The sequence below is a fragment of the Symphalangus syndactylus genome, chromosome X (genome assembly GCF_028878055.3).
Source record: "Symphalangus syndactylus isolate Jambi chromosome X, NHGRI_mSymSyn1-v2.1_pri, whole genome shotgun sequence".
NCBI lineage: Eukaryota > Metazoa > Chordata > Mammalia > Primates > Hylobatidae > Symphalangus > Symphalangus syndactylus.
Window position 1 is genome coordinate 106973660 of NC_072447.2, and position 16303 is coordinate 106989962.

The window sequence follows — 16303 nt, forward strand, 5'->3', positions numbered from 1 at the left end:
TCGAGGCCAGCTTGACTAACATGGTGAAACCCTGTCTCTACTAAAAATATAAAAATTAGCCGGGTGTGGTGGTGTAATCCCAGCTACTCAGGAGGCTGAGGCAGGAGAATCGCTTGAACCTGGGAGGCAGAGGTTGCAGTGAGCCGAGATTGCGCCACTGCACTCCAGCCTGGGAGACAGAGCGAGACTCCGTCTCAAAAAAAAAAAAAAAAAAATTTCCTTAAGGCAAACTACTGTGTGTTTTAATTGACTAGATTCCTGCCTACTAAATGATTATATTATTCTAGTCCAGCCTCCCTGAAATAACTGTATTATTACTCAAATGCCAGTTTTTGTGTTTCTAGATCATTCAGTCACTTGATTATAAACAATGTTTTCTGCCACAGATAACCAACTGCCTAGCATAGTGAGTTGTACATGTTCCTCCTCAGAGGGCTAGCTCATCTCCCGGAGCCCTAGGACACCTCTCTGGGCTTCTGGGCTTCTGTGTACTGATGATACTCCTCTAAGGTCACCTTTTTTTTTTTTTTTTTTTTTTGAGACGCAGTCTCGCTCTGTCGCCCAGGCTGGAGTGCAGTGGCGCAATCTCAGCTCACTGCAAGCTCCGCCTCCCTGGTTGACGCCATTCTACTGCCTCAGTCTCCCGAGTAGCTGGGACTACAGGCGCCCGCCACCACGCCCGGCTATTTTTTTGTATTTTTAGTAGAGATGGGGTTTCACCGTGTTAGTCGGGATGGTCTCGATCTCCTGACCTCGTGATCCTCCCGCCTCGCCCTCCCAAAGTGCTGGGATTACAGGCATGAGCCACCGCGCCCGGCCCCCTAAGGTCACTTTTAAAGCAAAATTCCCGACAACATGGACTTCTTTCCTCTACCATAATGAGTAGAGAGTCTTGAAAATTGCCCAGATCCCAGCCTAGTTCCTCTAATTGGTATGCTTTCTCAGGGAGTTATCTGAAGAGTGAAGGTGTTTTGCTTTAAGGGATAGGCTGGGGAATGGAGGAGCGGGTTGTGCATACACGTTTTCAGGTGTGGAAGACAAGCCAGTGCTACGCGGTTGCCTTAGTAACCTGACGTCATATTAGCGACGGTGACGACTTTTTAATGAGACCAATTTGGCCTGGGGAGAACCGCAGAGTCTCGCCTTCAGGCGTTTGGACTCAGTGGAGGTTGTGAGTGCCCAGCAGTGTGGCCTGAATCTCCGTGGGGTTTCGGGAGACGAAAGGACCCCAGATCGACGTCCCCTCATTCCCACTTTGGGGATCGGCGCTCTGGCTGTTTCGTGAAGGAGAGAGAGGTGAGTCTCTTCTGGCCCCAGTGAGTGTGGTGTCCTGCTCCAGGGTGTCCCGGGGCTACTTTCCATGTATAAAGGCGGGACGCGGGGGGATGAGACAGGTAAAGACCCTCTCTGAGCCCAGTTTCCCACTCTGTAAAATGGAGATAAAAATGCTCACCCACAGGATTGCTGAAACCTTCACTGATAACATAGGTGCAAGATGATAGCCCTGTGGTTATTGCAGGATCAGGAATGCCTGTATGAAGTCAGGCCTCTTCTTGTTCTGTTTCAAACTTTCTTACGGTATAGACAAGGGAGAAACTTTATGTTTAACATGCATTTATGATAAGTTTATATATATATTTCTGACTGCATAAATAATAATCAGTGATTCCCATCAACACTATCAAATGAATGTTGAAATATAAAGTTAGTTAGAAGGCCTTGCTACCAATTTGAGATTATAATATGCATTCTCTCATATCTGTTGTATAATAAATTTGTTTATGAACCATAACTTATAAAGTGTCAATTAAAAAGTCGTATGATGTTTTGATATATTTTATACATTGTAGAATGGCTGAATCAAGCTAATAAACCTATGCATTACCTAATGTACTTTTTTTTGTGGTGAACACTTAAAATCTACCCTTTTAGCAGTTTTCAAGTGTACAATATATTTCTATTAACCATAGTCACCATGATGTACAATAGATCTCTTGAATTTATCCCTCCTCTCTGAAATTTTGTATCCATTGACCACCATCTCTCCAAACCCCTCCCCAGCCTCTGTCTAGTAATTACTATTCTACTCTCTGCTTCTATGAATTCAACTTATTTAGATTCCATATACAAGTGAGATTATGTGGTATTTGTCTTGCTGTGTGCCTGGCTTATTTCACTTAATGTCCTCCAGGTTCATCCATGTTGTCACAAATGACAGGATTTCCTTCTCCTTTCAAAAAGCTGAATAGTACTCCACTGTGTGCATGTATGACATTTTCTTTATTCATCTGTTGATGGATACTTAGGTTGATTCCATACCCTGGCTATTGTGAATAATGCTGCAGTGAACACGGGAGTACATACATCTGTTTGAGGTACTAATTTCATTTCCTTTGGATATATACTCAGAAGAGGGACTGCTGGATCATTTGGTAATTCTATTTTTAGTTTTTCTCAGGAATGACCATACTGTTTCTGTAATATCTGTATAAATTTACATTCCGAGTATTGTACAAGGGTTCCATTTTTTCCACATCCTTACGAACACTTACCATATTTTGTTTTTTTAAATAATGGCCATCCTAACGAGTGTGAGGTGATAACTTGTTATGGTTTTAATGTGCATTTCACGATTAGTGATATTGAGAATTTTTTCACATATCTCTTGGCCACTTATATGTCTTACTTTGAAAAATGTATATTTTATTATATCTGGACACATGATTATTGTACATATTTATGGGGTACACTGTGATATTTCAATACATGTATACAATGCATAGTGATAAAATCAGGGTAGTTAGCATATCCATCATCTCAAATCTTTATCATTTATATGTGCTGGTAACATTCAACATTTTCTCTTCCAGCTATTTCAAAAAATACATTAAATTATTGTTTGATAATTTAGTATAATGCTATAGAACATTAGAGATTATTCTTCCTATCCAGGGTCTGGAGTATGGGCTAGCCTTCAATGGATGTTAATCTGGTGTCTGGAGTACAGACATGTGCAAAGTGACCTTGGCTTAGGGGCCCGGATCCCAGCCTAGTTCCTCTAATTGGTATGTTTTCTCAGGGAGTTATCTGAAGAGTGAAGGTGTTTTGCTAGGTCTCTATGGCAGTGGCTCTGGTGTCTGAAGCATGGGCAGGCACAGTGAGGCACAGAGCTGGGGTCTGGAGTATGGGTATTTACAGAGTAGCTGTAGCCTGGGGGGGTCAGTGACACATGCAGGATCGGGACAGGTGGCACCTCTGGTCCCAGAGTGGTATAATAGCTGCTGCTTCTTGAGATGAGAAGTGTGCAGCCTCTTCTCCCTCTCTGGGGTTTCTTGGGCAGGAATGGCTGTTGGTTATCTCAGTGGCAAAAGATGCCAGTGTCCTCTCCAGAGCAGACTGCTGGGGACCATGGTGGTTCCTGCCACATGGCTAATAGCAATAGCCTTTGCCTTTCTTCTTTGCTCCTAGACATCTCCTGGCACCTCAAGTATGCTGATCTCACCAGCAATATTTTCTGTGTGGATATTCCCCATTTTTTTTTCTACTGTGTTGCTGCAGATTCTTAAATGGGCCCCTGAGCCCTCCCATGAATACTTTAGTTTGTGGATAGCTGTCTACACTTGTTTTTTTGTGGCAGGGGGTGATGAAGGCTGATATCTCCTACTCTGCCCTCTTGGTCCTTCAGTATCTAGTTTGCCCTATTCTAATGATACCCTGCCATGTCCCCTAAAGTAACCGTATAGGCTTATATATCATTGTTATTATTTTCCAGGACATAACATTTTCAGTTCTGTTGTACCCAGCCTACCCATTCCTCCGACTGTTCTGTCTCCAGACAAATACAGCACTTTGTCATTATAGATTAGATTTCATTTATTTAAAAATAATCCGAGTTTTTTTTTTTTTTTTTTTAGGGATCTGGCTTCTTTCATTCACTCTATGTATTTTTAGATTTATCCATTTTATTGCCTGTTTCAATAGCTCTTTTTTTTTTATTACAGAGTAGCATTACAGTATAGGATATACTACAATTTGTTTTGTCCATTCACTTGCTAATGGATATTTGGGTTGTATTCCATTTAGGGGATCTTGTGTATGAGTCTTTACAGAGAAATGTGCTTTCTTTCTGTAGGGTAAATACTTAGGATTGCAGTGGCTGGAACATGTTATAGATGTAAGACTAACATTGTAAGAAACTGCCAAACTGTTTTCAAAGTGGTTTTTCATTGTCTCAGCAGAGCTTCATCCTCCACAACCTTGTCAGTGCTTGGTATGGTCAGTCTCTAACTTTAGTGATTCTCATGGGGAGATAAAACAAGAAGACCCAATGGAGCTTAATTAGGCCACACACAAAAAATATTAACTTAACTATTTAAAGGAATAATATTTAATCTACTGGGCTAAAAATTTCAGTTGGGTTAACTTCAGAGCACCGTACAACCTCTGAATGATTAAAACCTGGACTAGACTAGTTGTTCATAAAAGTATTTTATAATTTATTGACCCAAGCAATTTGATCAATAGAACAAGTTACCCTAGGGATAACAGCATGATCATATCTTAGAGTTCATATCAACCATAGGGATTTACAATGCTGATGTGGGATCAGAACATCCCAATAGTATAACAGCTATTTTTTTTTTTTTGAGATGGAGTCTCACTCTGTCGCCCAGGCTGGAGTGCAGTGGCGCAGTCTCAGCTCACTGCAACCTCCGCGTCCCAGGTTCAAGCGATGCTCCTGCCTCAGCCTCCTGAGTAGCTGGGACTAAAGGCGCCCGCCACCTCGCCCGGCTAATTTTTTGTATTTTTAGTAGAGACGAGGTTTCACCGTGTTTGTCAGGATGGTCTCGATCTCCTGACCTTGTGATCCGCCCACCTCAGCCTCTCAAAGCACTGGGATTACAGACGTGGGCCACTGTGCCTGGCCAACAGCTATTAATGGTTTATGTTTTCAATGACCAAAGTCCTACATGATTTAAGTTCAGGATCTGGGTTGGTTTCCACCTATTTAATATTTCTCCCAATACAAAAAGAGAAGAGAATTATGGCACACAAAAAGCACCCTCAATTCAAAAGATGATATAATCTAGATCTAATTTATTATTACACACCTTGCCCCAAAACAGGGCTTGTTAAGATGGTAGAGCCTGGTAATTGCATAAAACTTGAAATTTTATAATCAGAGGTTCAATTACTCTTCTTTTTAAAATAATTGTTCATTTTTATTTTTTGTGGGTATACAGTAGGTGTATGTATTTATGGGGTACATGGGACATTTTGATACAGGCATGTAATGCATATTAATCACATCATGGAAAATGGGTATCTATCTCCTCAAGAATTTATCCTTTCTGTTACCAAAAATCCAGTTATACTCTTTTAGTTGTTTTAAAATATACAATTAAGTTATTATTGACTATAGTCACCCTGTTGTGCTATCAAATACTAGGTCCGTTTCATTCTAACTATTTTTTGTACTGATTAACCATCCCCATCTCTCCCCAACCCTCCCCAGTTCCTTTCCCAGCCTCTGGTAACCATATTAATACCACTTACTAGCCTAATCAGAATAAACTTCAATGAAGAGTTCTTGTAGTTTATTAAATTTGGTCTTGTAAACCAAAAACGAAGAGCACCTCTCCCCAGCGCAGTCAAAGGAAAAGCTATTCATTCCACTATCAGCACCCAAAGCTGAAATGCTATTCCCTGCTTCTTATACTGAATGCAAAGAAATTGTTCTTGAGTTCTATGTCAGTATGGAAAAAAACATAAAATCTAATCACCCTGTGTACATCATGCATTATGTAATTTACCCCATTAATTATGTAGTAGTACTATATACACTTCATCATACATTATACATTTATATCTTATGGTGCTTTTAAATCCATTCCCCATGCATACAAGCGTGCACATCAAACTAATCACAGTGCGTAATACATTAAATTAAAAGTCCACACATATGGATTTAACCGTGAGTATTGTTCCATACAGTAAGTTCTTCATTTTACATAGGACATAATATTATTGATCATACATAGCACAGGAAGTCAAATCCTTTTTTTGACAACATGCTTATCACCTCCAATAGGATTTCTTGTCTACCAAGCTTTGATAAATTAGCAGTCTGCTCAGGAAGTGTCCATCTTCTCACTCTGGACTCAGAAAACTTGGGGGTTTCTAGACTGAAATTATACCAGACATCTGGTTCTTACTTCAGGGCCATGAGCTTATAACCATCCACTTGTTCCTCTTAAATAAGACATCTCAATGGACTAATGGCTAATCAGCCCATGATCACTCATAACTGTGGTGTCATGCATTTGGTATTTTTTAATTTGTGGGGATGATGTGATCCAACATGGCTGTCAAGGCCTTGACAAAACTTGACTGTAGCTGAACTTAAATTGAATGTTATTTTCCCAAACAAAAACCATAAGGTGTTAATTAATCCATGCTCAATGGACATAATAAAAACAAGATATAGTCACAGATGCGTAATTATTCCCATCATACATGATTAACTCTGCAAACTCCCTATAATCCCCTACTTTAAGCTGTTACAGTATTTATGTAAATATGTCTTTTATTCTTGCCAAACCCCCCAAACAAAAAATCTTATATCTGCTGATTATTACCTAAGGCTCTAATATGTACCCACATATTATTAAATTCAATTATAAACCTATCCAAAACATTATTTCAGCCTAACTCCTAATTAAAGCATTTTCTAAAACAAACAAATCCATTAAAAATTTGATTTTCTAGGCTAAAACTTTTTGTTTCTTAATAAGAGTATCAAAAAACTCTCAGTACTAGAATAACACTTAAATTTAGCAATTTCCCCTCGAGAATATTCTCTAGATACAAGTTGATGTAGCTTAATTCAATAAAGCAAGCCACTGAAAATGCCTGGATGAATTCATGTAACTTCATAAACACACAGGTTTGGTCCTGGCCTTTTTAGTGAGATTACATACGCAAGTGTCTGAATACCAGTGAGAATGCCCTCTAGATCGGTGGAAGATCAAAAGGAGCAGATACCAAGCACACTAATTAGTATCTCATAATGCCTTGCTCAACACACTCCCACGAGAAACAGCAGTGATAGAAATTAAGCAGTAAATGAAAGTTCGAGCAAGCTATAGTAATTTCCAATAGGGTTGGTAAATTTCGTGCCAGCCACTGAGGTCATATGATTAACCCAAATCAATAGAACCCAGCATGTTTATGATTATGTCTAACTAAAGCTAAACTGTAAGCCATAAAAGGCAATAGCTAAAATGAAAATAAACTATGAAAGTGACTTTATTATGTTCTGAATTTACAATAGCTAAGACCCAAACTGGGATTAGATACCCTACTATGCTTAGCCATAAACTTAAATAACTGAATAAATAAAGTTATTTGCCAGAGTACTACTACCAGCAACAGCCTAAATCTCAGAGGATTTGGCAGTACTTTATATTCCTCTAGAGGAGGCTGTTCTATAATTGATAAACTCTGACAAACCTCTCCATCTCTTGCCAATTCAGCCTGTATACTGCTATCTTCAGCTAACCCTAAAAAGTCTTAAAGTAATCACAAATATTTACATAAAAACGTTAGGTCAAGGTGTAGTCTATGAGATGGGAAGAAATGGGCTACAGTTTCTAATTAAAGAACGCTCTACCTATAATAATCCCTATGAAACTAAAGGTCAAAGGAGGATTTAGTAGTAAATTAGGAATAGAGAGCTTAGTTGAATGAACATGAACACACCACCTGTCAGCCTCCTGAAATACTTTAACAAACCCAAATTTATAATTAACACAAATTTATGTATAAAAGAAGGTAAGTCACAACAAAATAATTATACTGGAAAGTGTGCTTAGGTAAACCAAAATGTATCTGAATTCAAAACACCTGGCTTACACCCAGATTTCGTATTAATCTGACCACTTTGAACCAAAACTAACAAAACTCAACAATTACATATATTTAAATGAAAACATTCATTCATAAAAAGTATAGAAGATAGAAATTTATTTAGGTGCTATAGAAATAGTACTGTAAGGGAACAATGCCAAGAATAATTTTTAAAGTACAAAAAAAGCAAAGCCACAAGATAGTGATGACTTGTAGTTTTTATTTACATTTCCCTAATGATTAATTATGTTTGAGTATATTTTCATGTGCTTATTTGACAGTTGTTTATCTTCTATAGATGAGTGTCTATTCAACTCTTTTGCCTATTTATTTATTGGAGTGTTTAATTGAATTTTGTGATATTTTTCTATATTTTGGATACAAGTACTTTATTAGATATGATTTTCAAACATTTTCTCCCAATCAGGAGCTTGTCTTTTCGTTCTCTTAACAGTGTCTTTGTAAGATCCAGAGTTTTTAACTTTGACACATTCCAAATTATTGATTTATTCATCTAAGAAATCTTTACCTAACTCAAGGTCACAATTTTGCTCTCCCATGTTTTCTTCTACAAGTTTTACAGCTTTAGGTTTTATATTTACATCTATGATCCATTATGAATTGCCTTTTGAATTGTCTTTTGTACATGGTACAATATATAGATCAGTATATAATTGTGTATATGAATATCTACTTGTTTCAGCACAATATATTGAAGATACCATCCTTTATACATTGAATGGCTTCTGCACCTTTGTCAAAAGTCAGTTGTCCAATATATGTAGGTCAGTTTTTAGGTGATTTATTTTGTTCTTTTGATCTACTTTTCTGCCTTGATGCCAGTAGCACACTGTCTTGATTACTATGGGTTTGTAAGAAGTCTTAAAATCAGGTAGTGTTTGTCATCCGTTTTGTTCTTTCTCAAAGTTGTTTTCATAGTCTAGATCCTTTGTATTTTTACATGAATTTTAGAAACAGCATTTTACTTTCTGTTAAAACTATATCAGTTAGGATTTTTATTGGGATTGTTCTGAATATGTAGATCAGTTTAAACAGAACAGGCATCTTAACAATACTGAGTCTTCCAACTCATGAAGACATTATGTCTCTATTTATTTATGTCTTCTTTAATTTCTCTTTGCAATGTTATGTAGCATTCACTATACAGACCTGTCACATATTTGGATAGATTATTCCTAGTTATTTCATATTTCTTGGTGCTCTTATAAATGCCGGTATTTGGAATTACATTTCTGCGTATTTTATTTTCACTGAGCTGTCAGCTGCCAAATGTTTAACAGTAGCTGTTAACTAATCTTCTAGGTTGAGATCTCAGACTATAAAATAGAAAAGGTACCTGATACTTAACAAGCATTTGCCTGTGTTTCCATGTCAGCTTTCAGAAGTTATTGAAAGTGTGCTGTAACTCGAGGAAAAAATGTCCCAGAGACAAATCGACAGATCATCTCCAGAAAAATACATTGTAAAATAGTTTAGTAGATTTCAGCTTTATATGTAGTCAGAATTGAATCTATTGAATTGTGGGGTTTGTTACCTACTCCCCACCACCAGCAATCCATCTCAGTGAATTCCTGGGATCTTGGGTGTTGAGAAAGAAAGAGAGAACACGTATGTATGTGGGTATGTATGTGGGTATGAATGTGTATATTGCAGAAGCTGCCAGAAGTATTTATTGTGAGGAACACCTCAGGTTAATTACTGTAGTCATATCAGACCAGTTCAGTTCCTAGGACATACTAGAAAACAAATCAAAGTGATGGTTATTTTCTTTTCCGAGCTGTCTTGGCCCACATTGTTACCATGGTGACTCAGTGACTGCCATGACATTTGGTACAGAATGAGCATTTGTTAATGTTTTTTGCCTGAATCACGTATTATTATGATAGTTGTTAAGTGGATGTTTTCCAATTCTGATATTCCTTCTGGAATTATTAGTTTGCATCTGAGAAAAAGATAGAGCTTTTTCTTCTCCCTTATTTATTTATCAATGTATTTATTAACATTTATTTATGTCAATATGACTCTGAGATTCCCATGTTCCTCAAAGGGTTACCCTCTGTAATTATTAGTATATTTTTTTTATATTAGGCCATTCTTGCTCTGTTATACAAAAATACTTGAGATGGTAATTTATGAAGAAAAAGGTTTAATTGGCTCATGGTTCTGCAGGCTGGACAGGAAGCATGGCCCCAGGATCTGCTTGGCCTCAGAGAGCTTTTAATCATGGCAGAAGGCAAAGCAGTAGCAGGCATGTCACATGGCAAGAGTGGGAGCAAGAGAGACGGACAAAGGGAAGGTTTTAGACTTTTAAACAACCAGATGAACTAACTGATGGAGAACTCACTTATCACCAAGGGGATAGCACTAAACCATTCATGAGAAATCCACCTCCATCATCCAGTCACACCCCATCAGGCTTTACCTTCAACAATGGGAATTGCAATTCTACATGAGATTCAGAGGGGACAATATCCAAACCATATCAATTTTGGTGCTCAAGTGTTCTCAAAATTGGCCAGTGGGAGCCCCTTAAAGTAGACCTCATATCCATTTGAAGCTTCCATAAAATTCGTTGAATATGTACTTGGCCCCCTAAGCCTATTATCCCTCATCTGTAGAAAGGAAGCTCTGATGTCAGCCTCAGAACATCACTGTGAGGACTTGAAGAGAAAAAGCCTGAAAATAACAACCTACAGTGTGTGGTACCTAGTAGACTATCAGCAAATGGTAATTCCCCATTCCAACTTGCCTCTTCCATTCTGTCAATGGAATGCCTCTGGCATTAACATAATGGCCTAACTACTAGAGCGAATACTTGGAAATGTAACATCAAGCAGGAATAAGCCCACATTTCCATTATGTGTGAGCTTCGGTGTCACTGCTGTGTGTGGGAGGGGTTCTGGGATGGAGTTGAGGAAGAGGAAAAACATCATTGCACAGCTTCCAGTTAACTGAGTGGAGATAGGCCAGACATCATCACCCCATCCCCTGCATTTCATGTGCTTTCTTATCCTCTTACTTTCTTCTCTATTCCATGTGCTTTCTTATCCCCTTACTCTCTCTTCTAGTTTAACATCAGAGACTCTGAAAGCCTCTTAGGTTACTGGAGCAAGAGGAAAGAGACCCAAGTCACATCATGGGGACACTTTAGGCAAGTCATACCTTTCTGCCAGTTTTGTCTATCCAATAGGATAATAATCCCCATGCCTCTAGACCACCCAGGAATACTCTGGAATTTAAGTGTGATCCCATGTGGCAATCTGCAGTCTTATGTGGTGGGGAAGAACCAGTGTACTTTCAGCTAAGTATATTAACAGAGCAAATGCAGATATCCCAGAACTTTGTATGGTGGGCATTAAATTTATGGTACCCAACTCTGAGCTGTTTAGGTCAGGATTTTTACAAGTGTGATCTATGGACCACTTCATCAGATTTGTCCACGGTTGCTTGCTAAAATTGCACATACTTGGGCCCATCCTAGATCTGCAGAATCAAAACCAGGGAGGTGAGGTGAGAGGTGTCTACATTTTGAGTAATTTCTTTTGTTGTTTCTGTTACTCATCCACGATTGAAAAGCAATGCTGTGGATGGCAACAAGGTCTATGAAAAGTTTAAATCCTTTGATGTCTAATTTCATTGTTAGTTGCTCCTGCTACTCAGCTTTAAGTTTCTGTGTCTTCTCTTGTGTGCCCAGTAGGTAACAATTTTTTCAATTCAGTAAGGTTCTTATTCAGTGATTTATGTATGAGACACTGAAGAAACATCATAAAGAATAAAAGAAGAATCCCTGGAGCTATCATTCTAGTTTGGGGAAACTAGAAATAAGCAGGTAAACAAATCAACGAGTGAGGCAATTTCATATGGGGATTTGTGTTTTGAAGAAAATTAACAGGTAGAGTAGAAAATGACTGAGACAGGGATTATTATAGATGGGGTTGTCAGTGAAGCTCTTTCTCAGGAAGTGACGCTTGAGCTGAGTTCTGAGCAACAGAAAGAAGCCAGGCATGGAGAGGCTATTTTGTCAGTGTCCCTGTGCTGTGTGTGGGCACCATTGATCTAGGAGCAGAGGACAAGTTGAAGTGGCTGAAGCCTGGCACATAAGTGCAGACAGGTGGGAGATGAGGTTGAAAGGGCAGACAAGAGCCACATGGTTTGGATCCTTTAAGGAGTTTGGGTTTTATTCTGAGTGTGGAAGGCTAGAGTATAGGAGTGACGTGATCTGATTCTTGTTATCAGAAAGTGACTCTGGCCACTGTGTGGAGAATGGACTGGAGAGGGACAAAATAAGGAGTGGGGATAATCATTAGAAGAATATTGCAGAAATTCAGGGAAGAGGCACAGATGAATGGCACCAGGACTGCAGCTGTGTGCAGAGGAAGGGTTAGACCTGGACAGGTTGTGTTTGGAGGTATGACACGGGGGACCTGCAATGGCTGTGTGCATGGGGTGTGTGGGGATAAGGCACAGTCAAGAAGGACCCCTCGGCTGTTTGTTTGGCCATGCAGAGAAATGGTGGGCTGTTTTCTGAAATCAGTCCTTCCAAGTGCTTTTGAGGCATTCTTAAGGTAATTAGTCAACCAACAGTGGTTGTAGTGAAAAAAAGTGATTTTAAAAATGCATTAGTTGATGACTGATATTCATACCTGAGGGCAGAGGGAGAGAGGAGAGTAAGGATTGAAAACTACCTACTGGGTACTATGCATATTACCTGAGTGGCAAAATAATCTCCACACCAAACCCCTGTGACACGCGATTTGCCTGTGTAACAAACCTTCACATGTACTCCTGAAACTAAAATCAAAGTTAAAAAATAAACAAAAATTTAAAAAATAAGTAAAATCAAAAGCTATATAAGGCAAAGATAGGTAAATATGACAGCAAAGTTAAAAACTATTATTTAACAAAAGATACCACAAACAAAAGTAGAGAACTCCAACAGATTGGAGGAAAATATGCCATTTTTATAATAAAGAATGAGTATCTGGATCATAGATAAATAAGAAAAAGGAAAAAGAAGACTCATTTGTAAGACTATTAAGCTTTATTGAATTTATTGAATTGGCTTGATTTAATCTTTCCACAATGTAAACATATATCAAAACATTACAGTGTACCCCATAGTATATACAATTATTTGTCAGTTAAAATTAAAATTTAAAAAATACCCGAGTTGATAAATAGGATTCAGTTGCAAGACTATTAAGCTTTCTTTCCCCAGTATCTCTGCCTTAGATAGAATTTTCAAGTTAATGTGATCCCTGGCCATTTATATTTTTAAAAACCAGAACACAAGGACTTTTCAATTTTAATTTTAATTTTAAGTTCCGTGGTACATGTAAAATATGTTTTGTCCTCTATTGTAAGTACTAGATAATCCTGGTTTTACTGACAAGACTTTGAGTGATTTTATGGTGAAATAAAAGTATTCAAAGTCACAAGATTTTTATATGGCAGAACTAGGGTTTGTCTCTAGTCTGTATACAGAGCCCACACTCCTAACCAGTACACTTAGGAAGAAGAGACAGACATTTGTTGAACTATGTCAACCCATGGTGGTTGGTGTAACATTGAGACCATAGCTCTTTTATCTATGTTTCTGTAGTCATTCTACATTGTACCAGATGGTATTTAAGAAAAAGTAATAATTTTTAAAATAAAAACATTAATAAACATCATAGTTACTTTGTACTAGACAACTTGGCTGTTGATGTAGATAATTCCTTGGACCCCCAAGATGAATGAGTTCTCTTTCCTTTTAGAAACTCAGAGTGGTTTTCCAGATGGGAATCACATTGCTCTCTGTCCCTGAGATCTTGCTGGAGACAGGGCTACTCAGTCCCTCTTTGCCAGGTGAGTATAGATGCAGTGTGGTGACTTACTCAAGGGCACCTAGAGTTAGTGGGATAGGTCTGGCACTGTGGCCAGGTACGTCTCCTGTCTCATATCCATCTGCATGTCCATTATACACAGCTGTATTAGTTTGTTTTCACGCTCCTGATAAAGACATACCCAAAACTAGCAACAAAAAAAAGGTTTAATTGGACTTACAGTTCCACATGGCAGGGGAGGCCTCAGAATCATGGTGGGAGGTGAAAAGCTCTGCTTACATGGTGGCAGCAAGAGAAAATAAGAAAGAAGCAAAAGCGGAAAACCCTGATAATCCCATCAGATCTCATGAGTCTCATTAACTATCACGAGAATAGCATGAGAAAGACTGGCCCCCATGATTCAGTTACCTCCCCCTGGGTCCCTCCCACAACATGTGGGAATTCCGGGAGATACAATTCAAGTTGAGATTTCGATGGGGATGATGGGGACACAGCCAAACCATATCATTCCACCCCTGGCCCCTCCAAATCTCATGTCACATTTCAAAACCAATCATGCCTTCCCAAGAGTCCCTCAAAGTCTTAACTCATTTCAGTATTAACACAAAAGTCCACAGTCCAAAGTCTCACCTGAGATAAGGCAAGTCCCTTCCACCTATGAGCCTGTAAAATCAAAAGCAAGCTAGTTACTTCCTAGATAGAATGGGGATAGAGGTATTGGGTAAATGCAGCCATTCCAAATGGGAGAAATTGGCTAAAACAAAGGGGTTACAGGGCCCATGCAAGTCCAAAAATCCATCAGGGCAGTCAAATTTTAAGGCTCCAAAGTGATCTCCTTTGACTCCAGGTCTCACATCCAGGTCACACTGATGCAAGAGGTGGGTTCCCATGATCTTGGACAGCTCCGCCCTGTGGCTTTGCAGGGTACAGCCTCCCTTCTGGCTGCTTTCATGGGCTGGTGTTGAGTGTCTGTGACTTTTCTGGCCATATGGTGCAAACTGTCAGTGGATCTACCATTCTGGGGTCTGGAAGACAGTGGCTGTCTTCTCACAGCTCCACTAGGCAGTGCCCCAGTAGGGACTCTGTGTGGGGGCTCCAACCCCACATTTTTCTTCTGCACTGCCCTAGCAGAGGTTCTCCATGAGCACCCTGCCCCTGTAGCAAAGTTTTGCCTGGGCATCCAGGAGTTTCCATACATCTTATGAAATCTGGATGGAGGTTCCCAAACTTCAATTCTTTACTTCTGTACACCTGCAAGCTCAAAACCTCGTGGAAGCTGCCAAGGTTTGGGGCTTCTGAAGCCACAGCCTGAGCTGTATCTTGGCTTCTTTCAGCCACAGCTGGGACACAGGGCACCAAGTCCCTAGGCTACACACAGCACGGGGACCCTAGGCCCAGCCCAGGAAACCATTTTTTCCTCCTGGGCCTCCAGGCCTGTGATGGGAGGGGCTGCTGTGAAGATCTCTGACGTGGCCTAAAGACGTTTTCCCCATGGTCTTGGGGATTAACATTAGGCTCCTTGCTACTTATGCAAATATCTGCAGCCAGCTTGAATTTCTCCCCAGAAAATGGATTTTTCTTTTCTATCACATAGTCAGGCTGCAAATTTTCCAAACTTTTATGCTGTGCTTCCCTTATAAAACTGAATGCCTTTAATAGAACCCAAGTCATGTCTTGAATGCTTTGCTGCTTAGAAATTTCTTCTGCCAGATACCCTAAATCATCTTTCTCAAGTTCCAACTTCCACAAATCTCTAGGGCAGGGGCAAAATGTTGCCAGTCTCTTTGCTAAAACATAGCAAGAGTCACCTTTACTCCAGTTCCCAAAAAGTTCCTCATCTCCATCTGAGACCACCTCAGCCTGGATCTTATTGTCCATATCGCTATCAGCATTTTGGGCAAAGCCATTCAACAAGTCTCTAGGAGGTTCCAGACTTTCCCACATTTTCCTGTCTTCTTCTGAGCCTTCCAAACTGTTCCACCATCTGCCTGTTACCCAGTTCCAAAGTTGCTTCCACATTTTTGAGTATCTTTTCAGCAACACCCCACTCTACTGGTACCAATTTACTGTATTAGTTCATGTTTACACTGCTGATAAAGACATACTCGAAACTGGGAACAAAAAAGGGTTTAACTGGACTTACAGTTCCACATGGCTAGGGAGGCCTCAGAATCATGGCGGGAGGCGAAAGGCCCCTCTCACCTGGTGGCAGCAAGAGAAAATGAGGAAGAAGCAAAAGCGGAAACCCCTGATAAACCCATCAGATCTCATGAGACTCATTAGCACAAGAATAGCATGGGGAAAGACTGGCCCCCATGATTCAATTACCTCCCCCTTGGTCCCTCCCACAACACGTGGGAATTCCGGGAGATACAATTCAAGTTGAGATTTATTTAGATGGGGACACAGCCAAACCATATCAGCGGGAACACAGCCAAATCGTATCAACAGCATTAGCTGTGTTCATATCTGTAGTGCTTCACTTTTCAAGGGCTCAGAGGATATGTGCTTCTCTGAGGTTAACCTGCAGATAATATACGGGAACA

The 16303-nt window shown here is 39.6% G+C and overlaps 1 protein-coding gene across 4 annotated transcripts in view; it reads left to right on the top strand.

Annotated features, from left to right (window-relative positions):
- The first annotated feature begins 1117 nt into the window (after positions 1 to 1117).
- The window catches only part of RAB40AL (RAB40A like), a 121422-nt gene continuing 106236 nt past the window's right edge, over positions 1118 to 16303 (top strand). For all 4 annotated transcript variants that reach the window (XR_010119751.1, XR_010119752.1, XR_010119753.1 and 1 more), the window contains exons 1-3: positions 1118 to 1296; positions 2307 to 2432; positions 13689 to 13779. The gene's annotated coding sequence lies outside the window, so the exon portion shown is untranslated. The remainder of the gene's footprint in view (positions 1297 to 2306; positions 2433 to 13688; positions 13780 to 16303) is intronic.